Here is a 15,093-nt window from a genome sequence, read left to right as displayed (position 1 = left end):
GGGCATCCCTTATATAAGGGGCTCCGAAGGAGCGCTTCTCCCCTCGCAGCCGATTGGACAGCGCCAGAGTCCCCTTGCCCCGCCCCACGCGCCCCATTGAAGAGGGAGCCAAAGGGAGACGCCCCCGGCCCGCCACCATTGGGCAGCGGATATGAATTTGCCCATTTGCGGACAGCCATAGGATAATTCGTAACGAGGCAAAACTGGGAGACGAGTTCCCGCCAAACCAAAAATGATCGGAATAGGAGCGAACCCCGCAATCTCCCTCTCTCTCGTGCTATTTCCACCACTGGCAGAACCTGCTTTTATGTCAGGTTCATATACCTGGGCTTGACTGCGGCCTTGCGGAGTCCAGCACAAGGCGTTGCTTCCCTGATTTTGGAAAATTTCCAAGTGCGTTGTCCCCCAGAGGCTGGGGGTTGGTCGGTTGTTTCTGGACGTGTCCCTTGCGCAGGCAAGCCTTCCGCCCACCTTGTGCCGAGCCGCTTGCCGGAGAACCCTGCGCTCCTCTTTTGGCTGCGCTTTTCTGCACAACTTGGCGACATCCCGCCAGCTTGCAAGACGGATCAAGTTGAAGAATGAGGTGCGTTGGACGTGAATCCGACGGGTGCCAAGAGATGCACTGATCGATTCCTTCCCGACACACTTCGAACTATCGATGCGATGGGAAATAAATCCACTTTAAATTAGGTTGAACCCAGCGCTCTATATGGTTGTGATGAACTTACTTCTCCAAGAGTTGCCAGGTTTGGGTCCCTTTTGGGAGGAGGTTACTAAAGGCTCACTGGAACTTTGTAACATTTGCATTTGGGGACAAATATGCCGGCTGCCCAGTTTAAACACTCCAGCAGGCACAGAAAGGCCGCTGCTCCTGTGTGAGGTCTCCAAGAATGAGAGCAGGGTGGGTGGCTTAACTCTATATCAGCGACCATTAGGAAAGAGATGAAAAACTGCCCTTGATGGAAATCTATGGTAGAGCCATACTTCGAATACTGTATATAGTTCCCATTGCTGCATTTCAAAAAGAAGTTTGCAGAGTTGAAGGAAGGGATAACCAACATGATCAGGGAACTGGAGTAAATACCCTAACACAATTTGGAGCTTTTTTTTTTAGGTTGGGAGAAAAGAAGAGTAAGATGTGTGTGTTGGGGGTGTGTGTATATGATAAAGGTGTATAAATGTATGCACAATGTAGAGAAAGTGGATAGAGGGAAGTCTCTCCCTGCCAACCCGATACTAGAAGCTGGAGTCAATCAATTAAGCTGAAATGTGGAAGATTCGGGACAGACAAGAGGGGCTACTTTTTCCGCACAGTGCTAAACCATGGAATTTAGCTACCACAACTATGGTGATGGCAACCAGCTTAGAATTTTAAAGCTCTCTACAAGTTGTCTTGTGGACAACTCCACCAGAGAATAAAGCTGCCATTGGCTACTAGACATGGTGACTATAGTATTTCTCCCTAGAATCTGAGGCTTCCTGCTTTTCAGTGTCATTCACTGGGGAGCCCAAGCAGAAGATAAAGATTGTGCTTTCCCCCTGCTTGTGAGCTTCCTCTGGGCATATGTGGGAAACAAGATGCTGAACTAGAAGGTATTTACTCTGATCTAGCTGGGCTCTTTCGTGAAATATCAGGCAGGGCTCCCACACTGTTAATAATTGTGTAGAGATTTCAGCAGGTTGGGCTTGTCGTGCAAGTTACACATGCCAAAATTCTCTCTCCTACATAACTATTAAAGGTGTTGGAGTCTTGTCCACTCTTTCATCTAGTAAGACAGGTGGGGTGAACCTTCAGCCTTCCAGATGTTCCTAAGCTACAATTTCCATGAGCCCCAGCTAGCACAGCAAAAGGCCAGGGATGATGGAAATTGTAGTTCAGTGGCATCTCGAGGGTCAAAGGTTCCCTACACCTGTAGCAGGGAGGCAGGTGTAGCATCCTAAAATACTGATAAAGCCCAAGCTGAGTTCTCTGTATATTTCCTGTTTTTTCTCAAACTGCAGTGTATGTTTACACATAGATTAACACATCCTTAGCTAGGAGGGGGCTAGTACCTTCTCTGATAGTTGTCCAAATCAGTAATCAGTTGGCTAATTATTTATTAGTTCCCATGCCAACACATTACTAGCACTCTTGTCAGGTCTACTTATTGCCTCAGGGCAACCCAGACAGCTGACAGAAATCTGATAGAAAACAGATACAATATAACTGATGTTGTGCCAATATGTTACATACTGTGAATTGTCATTCCAAACACACTTACTAACTAGTAAGTCCCATTGAGTTTGGGGATACATACCTGTCAAAGTAAACATGTATAGGATTATGCTGATAGTTAACTAATTATAGATAAACTATTATTTCCAGGAATGATAATAAGAGAATGGATTTTTTGGTGGTAGCTCCCTGTCACCATTTAGTAAAATCCTGTGATATGTAAATATTAGTTAGGGTAGTTATGTTTTATTATTTACTTTGGACAAATTGAGGTTCATTGGCAGCAGCAGGGGAGGTCTGGGTAGATCAAGGGCTCTTGAAATAGCTGCCAGCTTCTGGAGATTTACAGCCCTTTATCTCAAGGCTGGTACCCAGGTTTCTAGGACACCCACCTATTCCTAACTAGTAACATCTTGCAGCTGGGCCTGTTATGGGTTTTTATCTCCCGAGTAATTCTGGAATGGGCATGTCTGTATTAGCACAGGGCCACCCAACCCATCCACCCAGGTCTCAGTTAAATATGCCAAGTCTGCCCCTTCATCCACAATCAAATCATGGATGCTTTATGTTTTATTCTGGACAGACCTGGCATTTAGCAACAATGCCACCAGTTTCTGCACCATGGTTATGGAGGAGCCATAATCACTGTAAGTGATAACAGCAGTATTTAAATATCATTTTTCAATGATATTTAGCACTTCCCAAACATGATCTCAAAAATCCTCCTTACAATAACCATCTTTAGGGAGATCAGAATTATTATTCCTATACTGCAGAAGGGATTTGTACAAGAGGCTAAGATAATAATAGATTGTTCAAGATAGCCTAATGAGGTCACAGCAGAATTTGAATGCAAGACTTCCAAAGACTCTGTTCTTGATTGTTTTGTGTGTGAGAGCAAGCCTCTTTCTCGTTTAAAGCAGCCCAGCAAATGTAACCTGGTTTGTCCTTGGCCTTTTCCCAGTAGGAGACTCTTACTATAGAGAATTTAATTATTGCTTCATGGTTTCTGGAAGGAAGGAACCTGACCAGGAATTAACATGGTATGTGTGTGTGCAAGGGGAACGTGGGTATTGGCAAGAGAAACACAGGAGGAGTATTTACAGCTCTGGGAGTTGCCTGCCTGCTGTAATTGCTGTATGTGACTTACTTATTAACCAGTCAGACAGGCCAGGCAAGATAGACCAGGGATTATTTTGCATTCTTGAGTGTGTTAGGTAAGGCTGAAGGATTTTTAAACACCCACATAATACATTTCGGTGGTTTTTCCCCCTTTCATGTTCTTTAAATACTTGTGCTTTGCAGCAATCCACATAGCACTAGGGTGCATCACACACTTGGTTTCAGAGCCATTGGGTGAACAAATAAATCTAATTTTTGATGGCATTTGGCTACTTTTTTGGCTGTAGATTTTACTTATGAGTCTGCTTGACTCCGTGCATGAAAAATTGGGGTTGGCTTTTGCAACCCAAATTCCCTTGGGACTTAGAGTCCCCTAAGTCCATGATCGGTCAGAGAAGAATGGATGGAGGCAAAATCCAGTGAAAGAAGGAAGATATTTATTTTTCTGTTGCAACGAGTCCTCCCCCCCCCCCTTTGCAAGGAGGTGAGCAACCAAGAACAAAGGTGTGCAAGCCCCTTTAAAGACTTTTGAAATTGCCCAACCCCTTAATCAAAGACCACCCCAAAAGCACCATACATACATCACAGGAGGCTGTCCATAGCAGAAATTTGAGTGCATGCCTTCTCTCCTGTCTGTCAAGGTACCCTATAATGTTTTGCTGATTGCATTACCCGGACAGCCTGACCATGCTTTTGAGATGGCAGATACTTTAGTTCTTGAATCCAGGTAACAGGCATACCCTATTCATACACAAAATATGTCCTCAAGACAGGATTTGAAGGATTTGTAAGTGAAAGAACTGTTGGGAAATATTTCCCCAATGTATTTCCTTCTGCAGAGGAAATATTTGGAATCATTAGGAAAGCCAAGATGGATTTTTGGGATTGTTCTGTCTGCTAAAATAAAGTAATTTTTCTAAGGGAATATTCTGTGTGTCTGCTGTGTGTGTGCACCTTAAACTTTTATAGCAATGGTAATTGGTTTTGTGAGCAGGTTTGCCACCACATGTATGAATAACTGATGTGCCTGTTTTGAACTGCGTGAGCTCCCAATACATGGGTTTGTGTAGTACAGAAGATTCAGCTGGGAGTAGATATTGGCCAATGAAATACATTTGAATATGTCTTACTGCAGAATTTCCCAACCTGGTGCCCTCTGTGTGTTTTAGACTACAACTCCCATCAGCTTCAGCTAACATAACTGTTTAATTTTTCTTCCTACTTTTGCTATTGCAGACCGGGAGGTTTGAGGCTTGATGCTAGACCCAGCTCTCTTCTCACATTCTTGATCAGCCTCTGGTATAGTGGAACCTCAGTTTTTGAATGTAATCTGTTCTGGAAGTCCATTCGACTTTTGAAACGTTCGAAAACTGAGGCTCAAAGGGCTGGCAGCAAAAACCATTGAAAAAATTGAGAAATGTGCCTCAGAAGACATTTGACTTCTGAGGTGCGTTCGAAAACGGAAGCATTCACTTCTGGGTTTTTGGCATTCGGCAGCTGAGACGTTCGGAAACCGAGGTTTGACTATACTCTGCAATGTGAACTTTACACTTACATTGGGCTGTATCCAGCTCAAACTTGAGAAATGTCCCATGGCAAAAACAGGGCCCTAGGGCACTCTTGGCTGAATCTGGCTTCTATCAAAATCAGTGCTGAATGATTCACCAATATTACTGGGTTTGAGTTGAAACCCAGAGCCAGGCAGTATAAAGATCACACATGCATATGGCAGAATAGCTGGAAGGAGCTCTGGATGTTGTGTGTACTTCTAGGCAGGGCTGTAACTAGGGGGTGGTGAGGGAGGCCCTTGCCAGGGGTGCAGGTGAGGGTGAGTGCACAAAATCAGCTAGAAGTATGTCAACAAATATGTCTATAAATAAAAATATTGATTATTGCCTCATAAGAACATGTTTTAAATAGAGGGTGAATTGAATGGGTGGAAGAGAGGTGGAAAAAAGAGCCAATTTGTCAGTGTCTAGGGGCCACAATCTGGACGGTTCTGCCAGGGGTGCAAGATCATCTAGCTAGGGCTCTGCTTCTAGGCAGGAGTGAGGAACCTTTTTCAGCCTGAGAGTCACAGGCCCTTCTGGGAAGCCTTCCAGGTGTCACATGCCAGTGTAAGTTTTAGGGTTGTACAGGAGGCTATTTTCTACATACACTCATACACCCCTCTTTATCCAGGCACACAAGAGGCAATATCAAGAGTACAAGGACATATTCCTTGGGAGAATTCCTAGGGTCAGGTGAAAAGGCCTGTGGGAGGCACATTCAGCACCCGGGCCTAAAGTTCCCCACCCTAAAGGGATGCGTTTTCATAGAATTGTAGCGTTGGAAGGGAACATAGGGGCCATCTAGTCTAACCCCCTGTAACACAGTAATCTTTTGCCCAATTCAGGGCTCGAACCCCTGACCCTGAAATTAAGAGTCTCATGCTCTACCAGCTGAACTATCTCTATTCCCCTTTGCTGTGATTCTAAATGCCAGGTATTTTTACTGAATTGCACAAGGCTTGAAATTTAACCTCACGGTTTTCATTTTGCAAATAACAAGATGAATCTGGGGACAGTACAGTATCAGTAAAGGATAGTTTGCAGTGTTGTCCTTGACTCATCATTTGTCACTCAAATTGGAGGAAAAGAGGATAGGAAAGCTGGCACTTTTAACTGGGGTGGGAAAGTCCACACAAGGAATCATAGGGACAGTGCTGTTTCAGCTGCTAAGGTTGATCCCATAAATGGTTTTGCAGGACAGTCTTTCTCAATTTAATCATTGCAAGAGTTGATATAATAAATGTGTGATTTATGAGGTGTAAACCAACAATGCTGGATTGTTATGGGTTTTCTATTAGATCACTATGAATGGGTTTTTTGTCCATGTGAGTTGCCTTGAAGAAATACCTGACTAGCCTCTTAGATTTGACAAGACAATTGATAGCTATATTAAGATGGTGTGTATCTGTGTTAACTAAGATAGCCCAAGAAAACTAAGTGAGCCTTGGGAAATTTTATTCCTTTTAGTCAAGGGAAGCATGACAAGGTGTCTCTCTGTGAGAAGAACAGTTGACTACAGTTTTGAGTGAGACCAGAGTTTTCAGAAAAGCCCAGAGACACAGAACTGCTTAGCTTTTGGACTTTGTGAGCTGGCAGTGTTTTGGAGTGCTAGTTTTCCCCCCTGGCTGGAGTCCTGAAGTGAGAGCATTGAACTTTGGCTCTCATGTGGAGTATTTAAGCTATGATTCAATGTGGACATTTCCTCTCTGCATATATAATATTTATTTATCACTATCGAACACCTAATTTTATCTTTTTTGTCAGCTGAAAATCAAAGAGTACAGACAGCTTCTCTTTAATTTAAATTTTAATGCATGATTTTATGAGATTTCCACTATATTTAAAAATGAGACTTGCAACCGTACCATATTATTTTGCATACCAAAGACTGCAGAACTTTATTTCTTGTTTAACCTGTTAGGAAGGAATCGGGCCTACGTAATTGCATCGTAATATTTCTTAATCCATTCATTACCAAATGTCTTTTTAGTCTTTCATCCAGTACAAAAACTCAATAATAATAATAATAATAATAATAATAATAATAATTTATTATTTATACCCCGCCCATCTGGCTGAGTTTCCCCAGCCACTCTGGGCGGCTCCCAATCAGTGTTAATAACAGTATAGCATTACATATTAAAAACTTCCCTGAACAGGGCTGCCTTAAAATGTCTTCTGAATGTCAGGTAATTATTTATCTCTTTGACATCGGATGGGAGGGCGTTCCACAGGGCGGGCGCCACTACCGAGAAGGCCCTCTGTCTGCTTCCCTGTAGCCTCACTTCTCGCAATGAGGGAACCGCCAGAAGGCCCTCGGCGCTGGATCTCAGTGTCCGGGCTGAACGATGGGGGTGGAGACGCTCCTTCAGGTATACAGGACTGAGGCCGTTTAGGGCTTTAAAGGTCAGCACCAACACTTTGAATCGTGCTCGGAAACGTACTGGGAGCCAATGCAGATCTCTCAGAACTGGTGTTATGTGGTCCCGGCGGCCACTCCCAGTCACCAGTCTAGCTGCTGCATTCTGGATTAATTGCAGTTTCCGGGTCACCTTCAAAGGTAGCCCCACGTAGAGCGCGTTGCAGTAGTCCAAGCGTGAGATAACTAGAGCATGCACCACTCTGGCGAGACAGTTCGCGGGCAGGTAGGGTCTTAGCCTGCGTACCAGGTGGAGCTGGTAGACAGCTCCCCTGGACACAGAGTTAACCTGCGCCTCCATGGACAGCTGTGAGTCCAAAATGACTCCCAGGCTGCGCACCTGGTCCTTCAGGGGCACAGTTACCCCGTTCAAGACCAGGGAATCCCCCACACCAACCCGCTCCCTGTCCCCCAAAAACAGTACTTCTGTCTTGTCAGGATTCAACCTCAATCTGTTAGCCGCCATCCATCCTCCAACCGCCTCCAGGCACTCACACAGGACCTTCACCGCCTTCACTGGTTCTGATTTAAAGGAGAGGTAGAGCTGGGTGTCATCTGCATCAAATGTATTTCAGAAAACCTGCTCTTTTAAATATGTCTTAATCCCTACAACAATGTTAACCATAATTAGGAATGAATTGCAACATTTAGGGTACAACATATATCACATGACTGCTTTGTTGCAGAAGGAAAGCACCGTTGTTACGTGGATCTACACAATACATTTCAAGCGCATTCAATGCAAATTTAAAACACGTTTGCACCTGAAGTTTGCACATTCCCTAATTAATTGGCAATATAATACACTTGAGTGAATACGTGACAAAATAGCTGCATGGGCTCTCTGAGTGAAATTGCCGCTCTTTCAGAAGAACATGAGAAAAGCCTGCTGGCTCTGGCTAATGGCACATCCAGGCCAGCGTCTCTGTTCGCACAGTGGCCAACTGGATGCCTAGAGCAAACCTAAAAACAATATCTAAGCCATGGTTAGGCAAACTAAGACTCGGGGGTTGGATCCGGCCCAATCGCTTTCTAAATCCAGCCCGCGGACGGTCTGGGAATCAGCGTGTTTTTACATGAGTAGAATGTGTCCTTTTATTTAAAATGCATCTCTGGGTTATTTGTGGGGCATAGGAATTTGTTCATTCCCCCCTCCCAAATACAGTCTGCCCCCCACAAGGTCTGAGGGACAGTGGACCGGCCCCCTGCTGAAAAAGTTTGCTGACCCCTGGTAACCACACCAAACCTGTCACTTCAGGACTGCCACATGGTTCAGTAACTGGCATTCAGAGGCATACTGCCTTCAACAGTGGAGGTGGCAAGGAGATATTGTTTGCCTTATCCTTCACAAATTTGCCTAATCCACTTTTTAAGCCATCCAAGCTGGTGGCCATCACTACTTCTTGTGGGAGCGAATTCTATAGTTTAACTATTATCCACACTTAGCTTTTGCCCTGCTCTTTCCAGGCACAGGCCCATGCTTAAAAGCTCGGTGTCCAAGTTGGCTTGTCCCCCTACCCCGGAGCTTTCCCCACAAAAATCTGCCCTTTAGTGCTTAATCAGAGCAAATTTGGGCTTTCTGTGGATTTTTGCTTGCTCCGATTGAGCTTTAAAGAGCAGGTTTTCACGGGGAAAGATCTAGAGTGGAAAAAGGGTGCTTAGGCACAGAGCTTTAAGGTGCAGTCTGTGCCTTGAAAACATGGATGAAAGTTAAGTGTGGATAAGTGCTATGTGTGTGTGAAGAAGTGCTTTCGTTTGTCTATCCCGAATCTTCCAACATTATGGGATGTCTCCAGGTTCTAATATTACAAGAGGAGGGAGTAAAGCTTTTCTCTCTCCATTCTCTCCAGGCAATGCATAATTATATACTTCCTTCTGCAAGATAGTGATATCTTGCAAAGGGCCTCTTTCTGTTCAACCAGATGTTCTGAGTTTGCAGGAAGAATGATGAGGTGAAATTCTCTGGCGTATATCGTAGTGGAGATATGCCTGGGTCTAATTTTTACATATGATTTGCATTTATTGTGCCAAAATGGTGTCTAGTTTCATCAGTGGGTTTTAGGAATCTATGACAGATACAGACATCACTCCATAACAAATCAGCACTTCCTCTGTATTTTTAATTATTTAAAAATTCTCCACTTTCCCCTTAAATATTACATAAGGTAAGGGTATAGACATTATAGATTTCTAAAGAACTTCTAAAGAAGTTGAACATTGTAATTAATGTTTCTGATGCACAATTTTCACAAATGGCAAAGAATTCTGAACAATAGTATAAATATTTTATTAAACTGGTAAAGTAAATACCTGATTTTTGAGTGAACAGAGATTTACCTCCCAATCTACTATATACTTTGCAATGTTGCCTGCTTTGCTATGCATTTAGATACATCTGAAGATATAACCAAATTTTGCATAGAATTGTGGAGAGCAAGGAGCAGGTTTTCAAATATGTTTCGATGCAATGGGATGGCAGTTTCGATCAAAATAGCAGACTGAACTTTTCAAACCAGCACTGATGTTTCGGTTTCTTAGAATTACTGAGCAGCAGAGGACACAATGCTGCTAGCTGTAAATAAGATGTCTTTCATCTTTCCTCACTTTTTTCCTTTCTTTGTTATTACAGAAAAGAAAACATTGTCCCCAAAATCTCTATATATACATCAATAAATTAAGGTATATTGTCCAGCTAATAAATGCAATGCAAAAATGAATAAACATTTGAGGTATTGAAGTATGCAGTAAACTAGGGGTGGCTAACTATATTTGGCTAACCTTGGGCAGCCCTCCAGGGCCTGCATACCAGCAATGATGTCCAGTGACTGACAGGTGGGTAGCCATGTTCACTAGTCAAAGCTGGCCTGCACAGGGGTGGGGTGGGAAGATAAAGATCTGGTTTGCCAAGCCAAAAAAATTATTCACCCTGGCTTAGAACTTGGATATCTGAGGGAGCACCTTCTAACTTATGGGCCTGCCTAAGTGCCACACTTGTCAGGGATTGAAAATGCTGCAACCTGAGGAAGGGCACTCTGGTTATTCCTCAGATAGAGTTGGTGTCTGGTTTTACTGTTTGTTGATGGCTTACATGGTTTTATGGTATTGCACTTCCACTTTGGGATAATTTGGTAATAAAAAGCAACATGTAACACATTTTAATAAATAAATACCATGTGGTGGTACTTTAGCTGAATCTACTTCTTACTGAATCTGATATTCTTTATGTGCCAACACGAGAAAGGGCCTTTTTGGTGGTGGCTCTCCATTTGTGGAAGGCTCTCCCCAGCGGGAATCACCTGGTGCCTTCATTACATATCTTTAGGCACCAGGCCAAACTGTTCCTCTTCCGTTAGGTCTTTGCCTGATTAAACAATCGAAACATGGACCACTTATAAACTCCATCTCCAATTCCTTGAAAGATTCCATCAACGGTGTCTCCGAAAAATTTTACACATCACTTGGGAAGGCTGGAGAACTAATGACAATGAACTGGAAGAAGCAATGATCACCAGTGTTGAAGCAATGATTCTTCAACATCAACTTCGTTGGACTGGTCACATTGTTCAGATGCCTTCCAAAGCAACTACTCTACTCCCAACTTAAGAATGGAAAGCAAAATGGACAACAAAAGAGGTTTAAAGATGCTCTCAAGGCAAATCTTAAAAAATGTACAGTAGTTTAAACACTGATAACTGGGGAACACTGGCCTGCAAGTGCTCCAATTGGAGAATAGACTTTACCAAAGGTGCCATGGACTTTGAAGAAGCATGAACTCAGGGCAAAAAGGAGAAAGGAGCTAAGAATAAAGCACTTTTGGCAAACCCTCAGCGGAAACCTATGTCCCCACTGTGGAAGGACGTGTGGATCCAGAATTGGCCTTCACAGTCACTTACACACTCACTGTTAAGACCATTTTATTGGAAAACAATCTTATTCGGCTAGAAGTGATTGCCAAAGAAAGATGGGCTTTTAAATGTGCTTGTAGGAGGGGTTTTTTATGTTGTTTTTAATTTTTATGTTATAATGTTATGTATTTTGCATTTGCATTTTGCATTTTTATGTTGTACAGTAGACAGTATAGAACACCCCACTTTTTTCTTATCTGATAGCATGATTCAAGTATCCCTTCTAAATTTAATCCTACCAGATGTTCCCCACATATACCTATTGCTTAACAACTCTTCTTCTTCAAATTCAGTATTGTAATAGGTGGCTGTCAAAGGAGACAGCCCAGGAGTTAACATGTTCTTGGATTTCTGCCAGTTCACAAATAGAGCGCTAGTACACAAATAGATCTCTGTCTCTAGGGGTAGAATTTAATAGTTAATAAAAGTTTTTGATTGCAATACCATAATGCATGCTTTAAATTTGCTCTTATGCCTTGCTGCTCCAAGGTCAATAAGGAACTTTCTCATGGTATTTGGTGTTAACATGCAACTTGGAAGCTTAACTGAAACACTGTTGAAGAAGCACACTTTACGCTGAGACTCGTTGAGTTTTGAATATAAGAAAGCCAGGCTTATTAAAGGAAACACATTCTTGATAGGAAAGATCCTAGTTCTCACTCAGGTGGAGATACATAGAGCTATGTTTGCTCACTGATGTCTGCTGGAGAGACTCATGAAGATGTCTCATCTCCCAGGATGAGCATGAAGAAAAGGAAGTAGGAAATGAGGCCAGGGGCTCTGAGAGTATCAGTATAATACTGAATAAATAGATCAGCAAAAGGAAGACTGGAGGTTCCTCCCTATTTACCCTCCCCATGCCAGTCTACAAAGCAAGGTGCGTTGAATCCCAACGCCTCCCTCAGACAAAAATTTAAAATGGGCTAGCATGGCTACTTTATAATTCCACTTTAAGCCGGGGTCAGTGGGGCTTCCTTTTAAGCACTTAGGACTGTAGCCTGTCATAAATGGATGTATATGCAATGGTTCATGAGCATATAAAAAGTATTGATTAAAAATATGATAAATATTGTTTTAAAGGAAAGCTGCTTGATATTTGATATTCCTTTTTTGTTGTTGTTGTTAAAGACGAAGTCCCCAGTCTAGCAAACGTTAGTCATGAGTTAAAAAAGGTAAAGGTACCCCTGCCCGTCAGGGCCAGTCGTGACCGACTCTAGGGTTGCGCGTTCATCTCGCTCAAGAGGCCGGGAGCCGGCGCTGTCCGAAGACACTTCCGGGTCACGTGGCCAGCGTGACAAAGCTGCACTGGCAAGCCAGTACCAGCGCCGCACACGGAAATGCTGTTTACCTTCCCGCTATAAAGCGGTACCTATTTATCTACTTGCACTTAGGGGTGCTTTCAAACTGTTAGGTGGGCAGGAGCTGGGACCGAACGGCGGGAGCTCACCCCGCCGCGGGGATTCGAACCGCTGACCTTACGATCAGCAAGTCCTAGGCACTGAGGTTTTACCCACAGCGCCACCCGTGTCCCATAGTCATGAGTTCAGTTCCACTGAAAACAAGGGAAATTTGGTTGATTGGGAGTAAAACTCCAATTCTAAACATGCTTCCCACTAAACTCAAAGTCCCATTGTGCTAGCAGGAGTCCTGGCACTGGCTCCAGCTGGCAGACCTACTTAGTTGAATCTGGCCCACTGCAATGTTCTTCAAATCTAGTTCCCTTTATAATAACCCTCCGCCTGCCCAATTTTCCTATGGTACTCACTGCCTAAAGAGCCAGTCCTTCATCCTCTTCTTCAGCTTGTCCTAGCAGAATGAGCCAAGTCATGATCTGCACAGAAAGGAGAAAAAGGAATCATTCCATAATGAAGGAAAGGCAAGAATTTCCTGGCGCTCCACACATCGAAGGAATGTTCTCCGGTTAGCACTAAACAGTAGCTAGGGGCCTTTTGTTCCATCGCAGGACGGTGCTGCCTGAAGCAGCCTCCTCTGACAGGTGCCTGGGCTGAAAACTGTTGATGTGGCATCCTTTTCCTGACTGTTCTTAGAGGCAGCTCTCTTGGCTGGGGGACAAACACACTATGGTACACCAGTCCAGGTCAGTTCAAACAGGAGCGGCCAAACAGCTTCCTCTCAAAGGCCACATTCCCTTGAGGGTAGTCTGTCAGGGGCCACATGTTGACTATGGGTAGGGCTGAACAAGCAGCTGGAGGGAGGCCACCCTGTTCTCTCTCTCTCTCCCACTGTTGCATGTCCAGCAGGCTGCTGTAAGAGGGGCACATCACTCTTGTGAGAGGCCTGAACCAATTTGCTTGCAGATATTAAGCCAGATGGGTGGAGTATAAATAATAAATAAATAATAATGATAATGCTGATGATAATAATAATAATAATATTATTGCCAATACAGTGGTACCTCGAGTTACAAATGCCTCAGGTTACAAACGCTTCAGGTTACAAACTCCGCTAACCTGGAAGAGTTACCTCGTGTTGAGAACTTTGCCCCAGGATGAGAACAGAAATCGTGTGCTGGTGGCGCAGCGGCAGCAGCAAGAGGCCCTATTAGCGAAAGCATGCCTCTAGTTAAGAACAGTTTCAGGTTAATAACGGGCCTCCGGAACGAATTAAGTTCATAACTAGAGGTACCACTGTACAGTGGTACCTCAGGTTACATACGCTTCAGGTTACAGAAATATTACCTCGGGTTAAGAAGTTTGGTTCAGGATGAGAACAGAAATCAGGCGGCGGCGGCACAGCAGCAGCGGGAGGCCCCATTAGCTAAAGTGGTGCTTCAGGTTAAGAAGAGTTTCAGGTTAAGAATACACCTCCGGAACGAATTAAGTACTTAACCTGAGGTACCACTGTAATCCATTTATCCTCCAAATGCCTACTGAAAGAGGTGCATCTTAACCAGATGCCTAAAACTATAAAGAGGTGGGGCCAGGTGCACCTTTGTAGGAAAAGTGATCCACTTGCAAGGCACCACCATAGAAAAGGCCCTTCCCTGGGCCACTCACAATCTTGCTTAGGGACCACCAAGAGGGTGTCACCTGCTGATCTTAAAACACAGGTAGGTTGAGTTGAAAGGAGGCATTCCTGCAGCTATTTGGGTCCCATGCCATTTAGGCCTTCAAACATCAAAGTAAACACCTTGATTTTGGCCCAGAAAACAACTGGCAACCAGTGTAGTTTTTTCAAGATAGGAGTAATGTGCTTACAGCCTGCTGTTCCAATTAACATTAGTACTGCAGCATTTTTCATTAGTTGTGATTTCGAGACAGTTTTCAAAGACAGCCCCATGCACAGCAAATCAGGTTGTAGCTTATCAGATCGTGAATAACTACAGCCAAGGTATTCCTATCCAGAAATGGTTATACAGTGGTACCTCGGGTTACATACGCTTCGGGTTACAGACTCCGCTAACCCAGAAATAGTACCTCGGGTTAAGAACTTTGCTTCAGGATGAGAACAGAAATCATGCTCCGGCGGTAGCGGGAGGCCCCATTAGCTAAAGTGGTGCTTCAGGTTAAGAACAGTTTCAGGTTAAGAACAGACCTCCGGAACGAATTAAGTACTTAACCCGAGGTACCACTGTATTGGTACATAAGCTGAAGCTGGACATAGGCTTTCCTAGCCACGGCCACCTTGGCCTTGAGTGACAAAAAAGATTATTTCAGGAGTGTCCCCAAAATACACACACTTCAAAAGAAGTGCACCCTATCAAGAACAGCTAATTCTGCCACCTCCTGGACACCCATAGCACTTCTGCCTTGTTTGGATTCAGCTTCAGTTTATTTATATTACATTTCTATCCCATCTTTCCTCCAAGGAAATCAAGGCAGCGGATATATTGGTTCTCCATTTTATGCTCACAACAACCCT

The 15,093-nt window shown here is 43.8% G+C and overlaps 1 long non-coding RNA gene across 1 annotated transcript; it reads left to right on the top strand.

Annotated features, from left to right (window-relative positions):
* The first annotated feature begins 45 nt into the window (after positions 1-45).
* On the top strand, positions 46-12,295 carry LOC128416268 (uncharacterized). Its single transcript, XR_008331177.1, has 2 exons — positions 46-583; positions 9,936-12,295. It is a non-coding gene; the product is annotated as an uncharacterized LOC128416268 (long non-coding RNA).
* Positions 12,296-15,093: the final 2,798 nt, after the last annotated feature.

Source organism: Podarcis raffonei, chromosome 6 (genome assembly GCF_027172205.1).
Source record: "Podarcis raffonei isolate rPodRaf1 chromosome 6, rPodRaf1.pri, whole genome shotgun sequence".
Lineage (NCBI taxonomy): Eukaryota > Metazoa > Chordata > Lepidosauria > Squamata > Lacertidae > Podarcis > Podarcis raffonei.
Note: the sequence above shows the minus strand (reverse complement) of the source record. Positions and strands in the feature narration are given on the sequence as shown.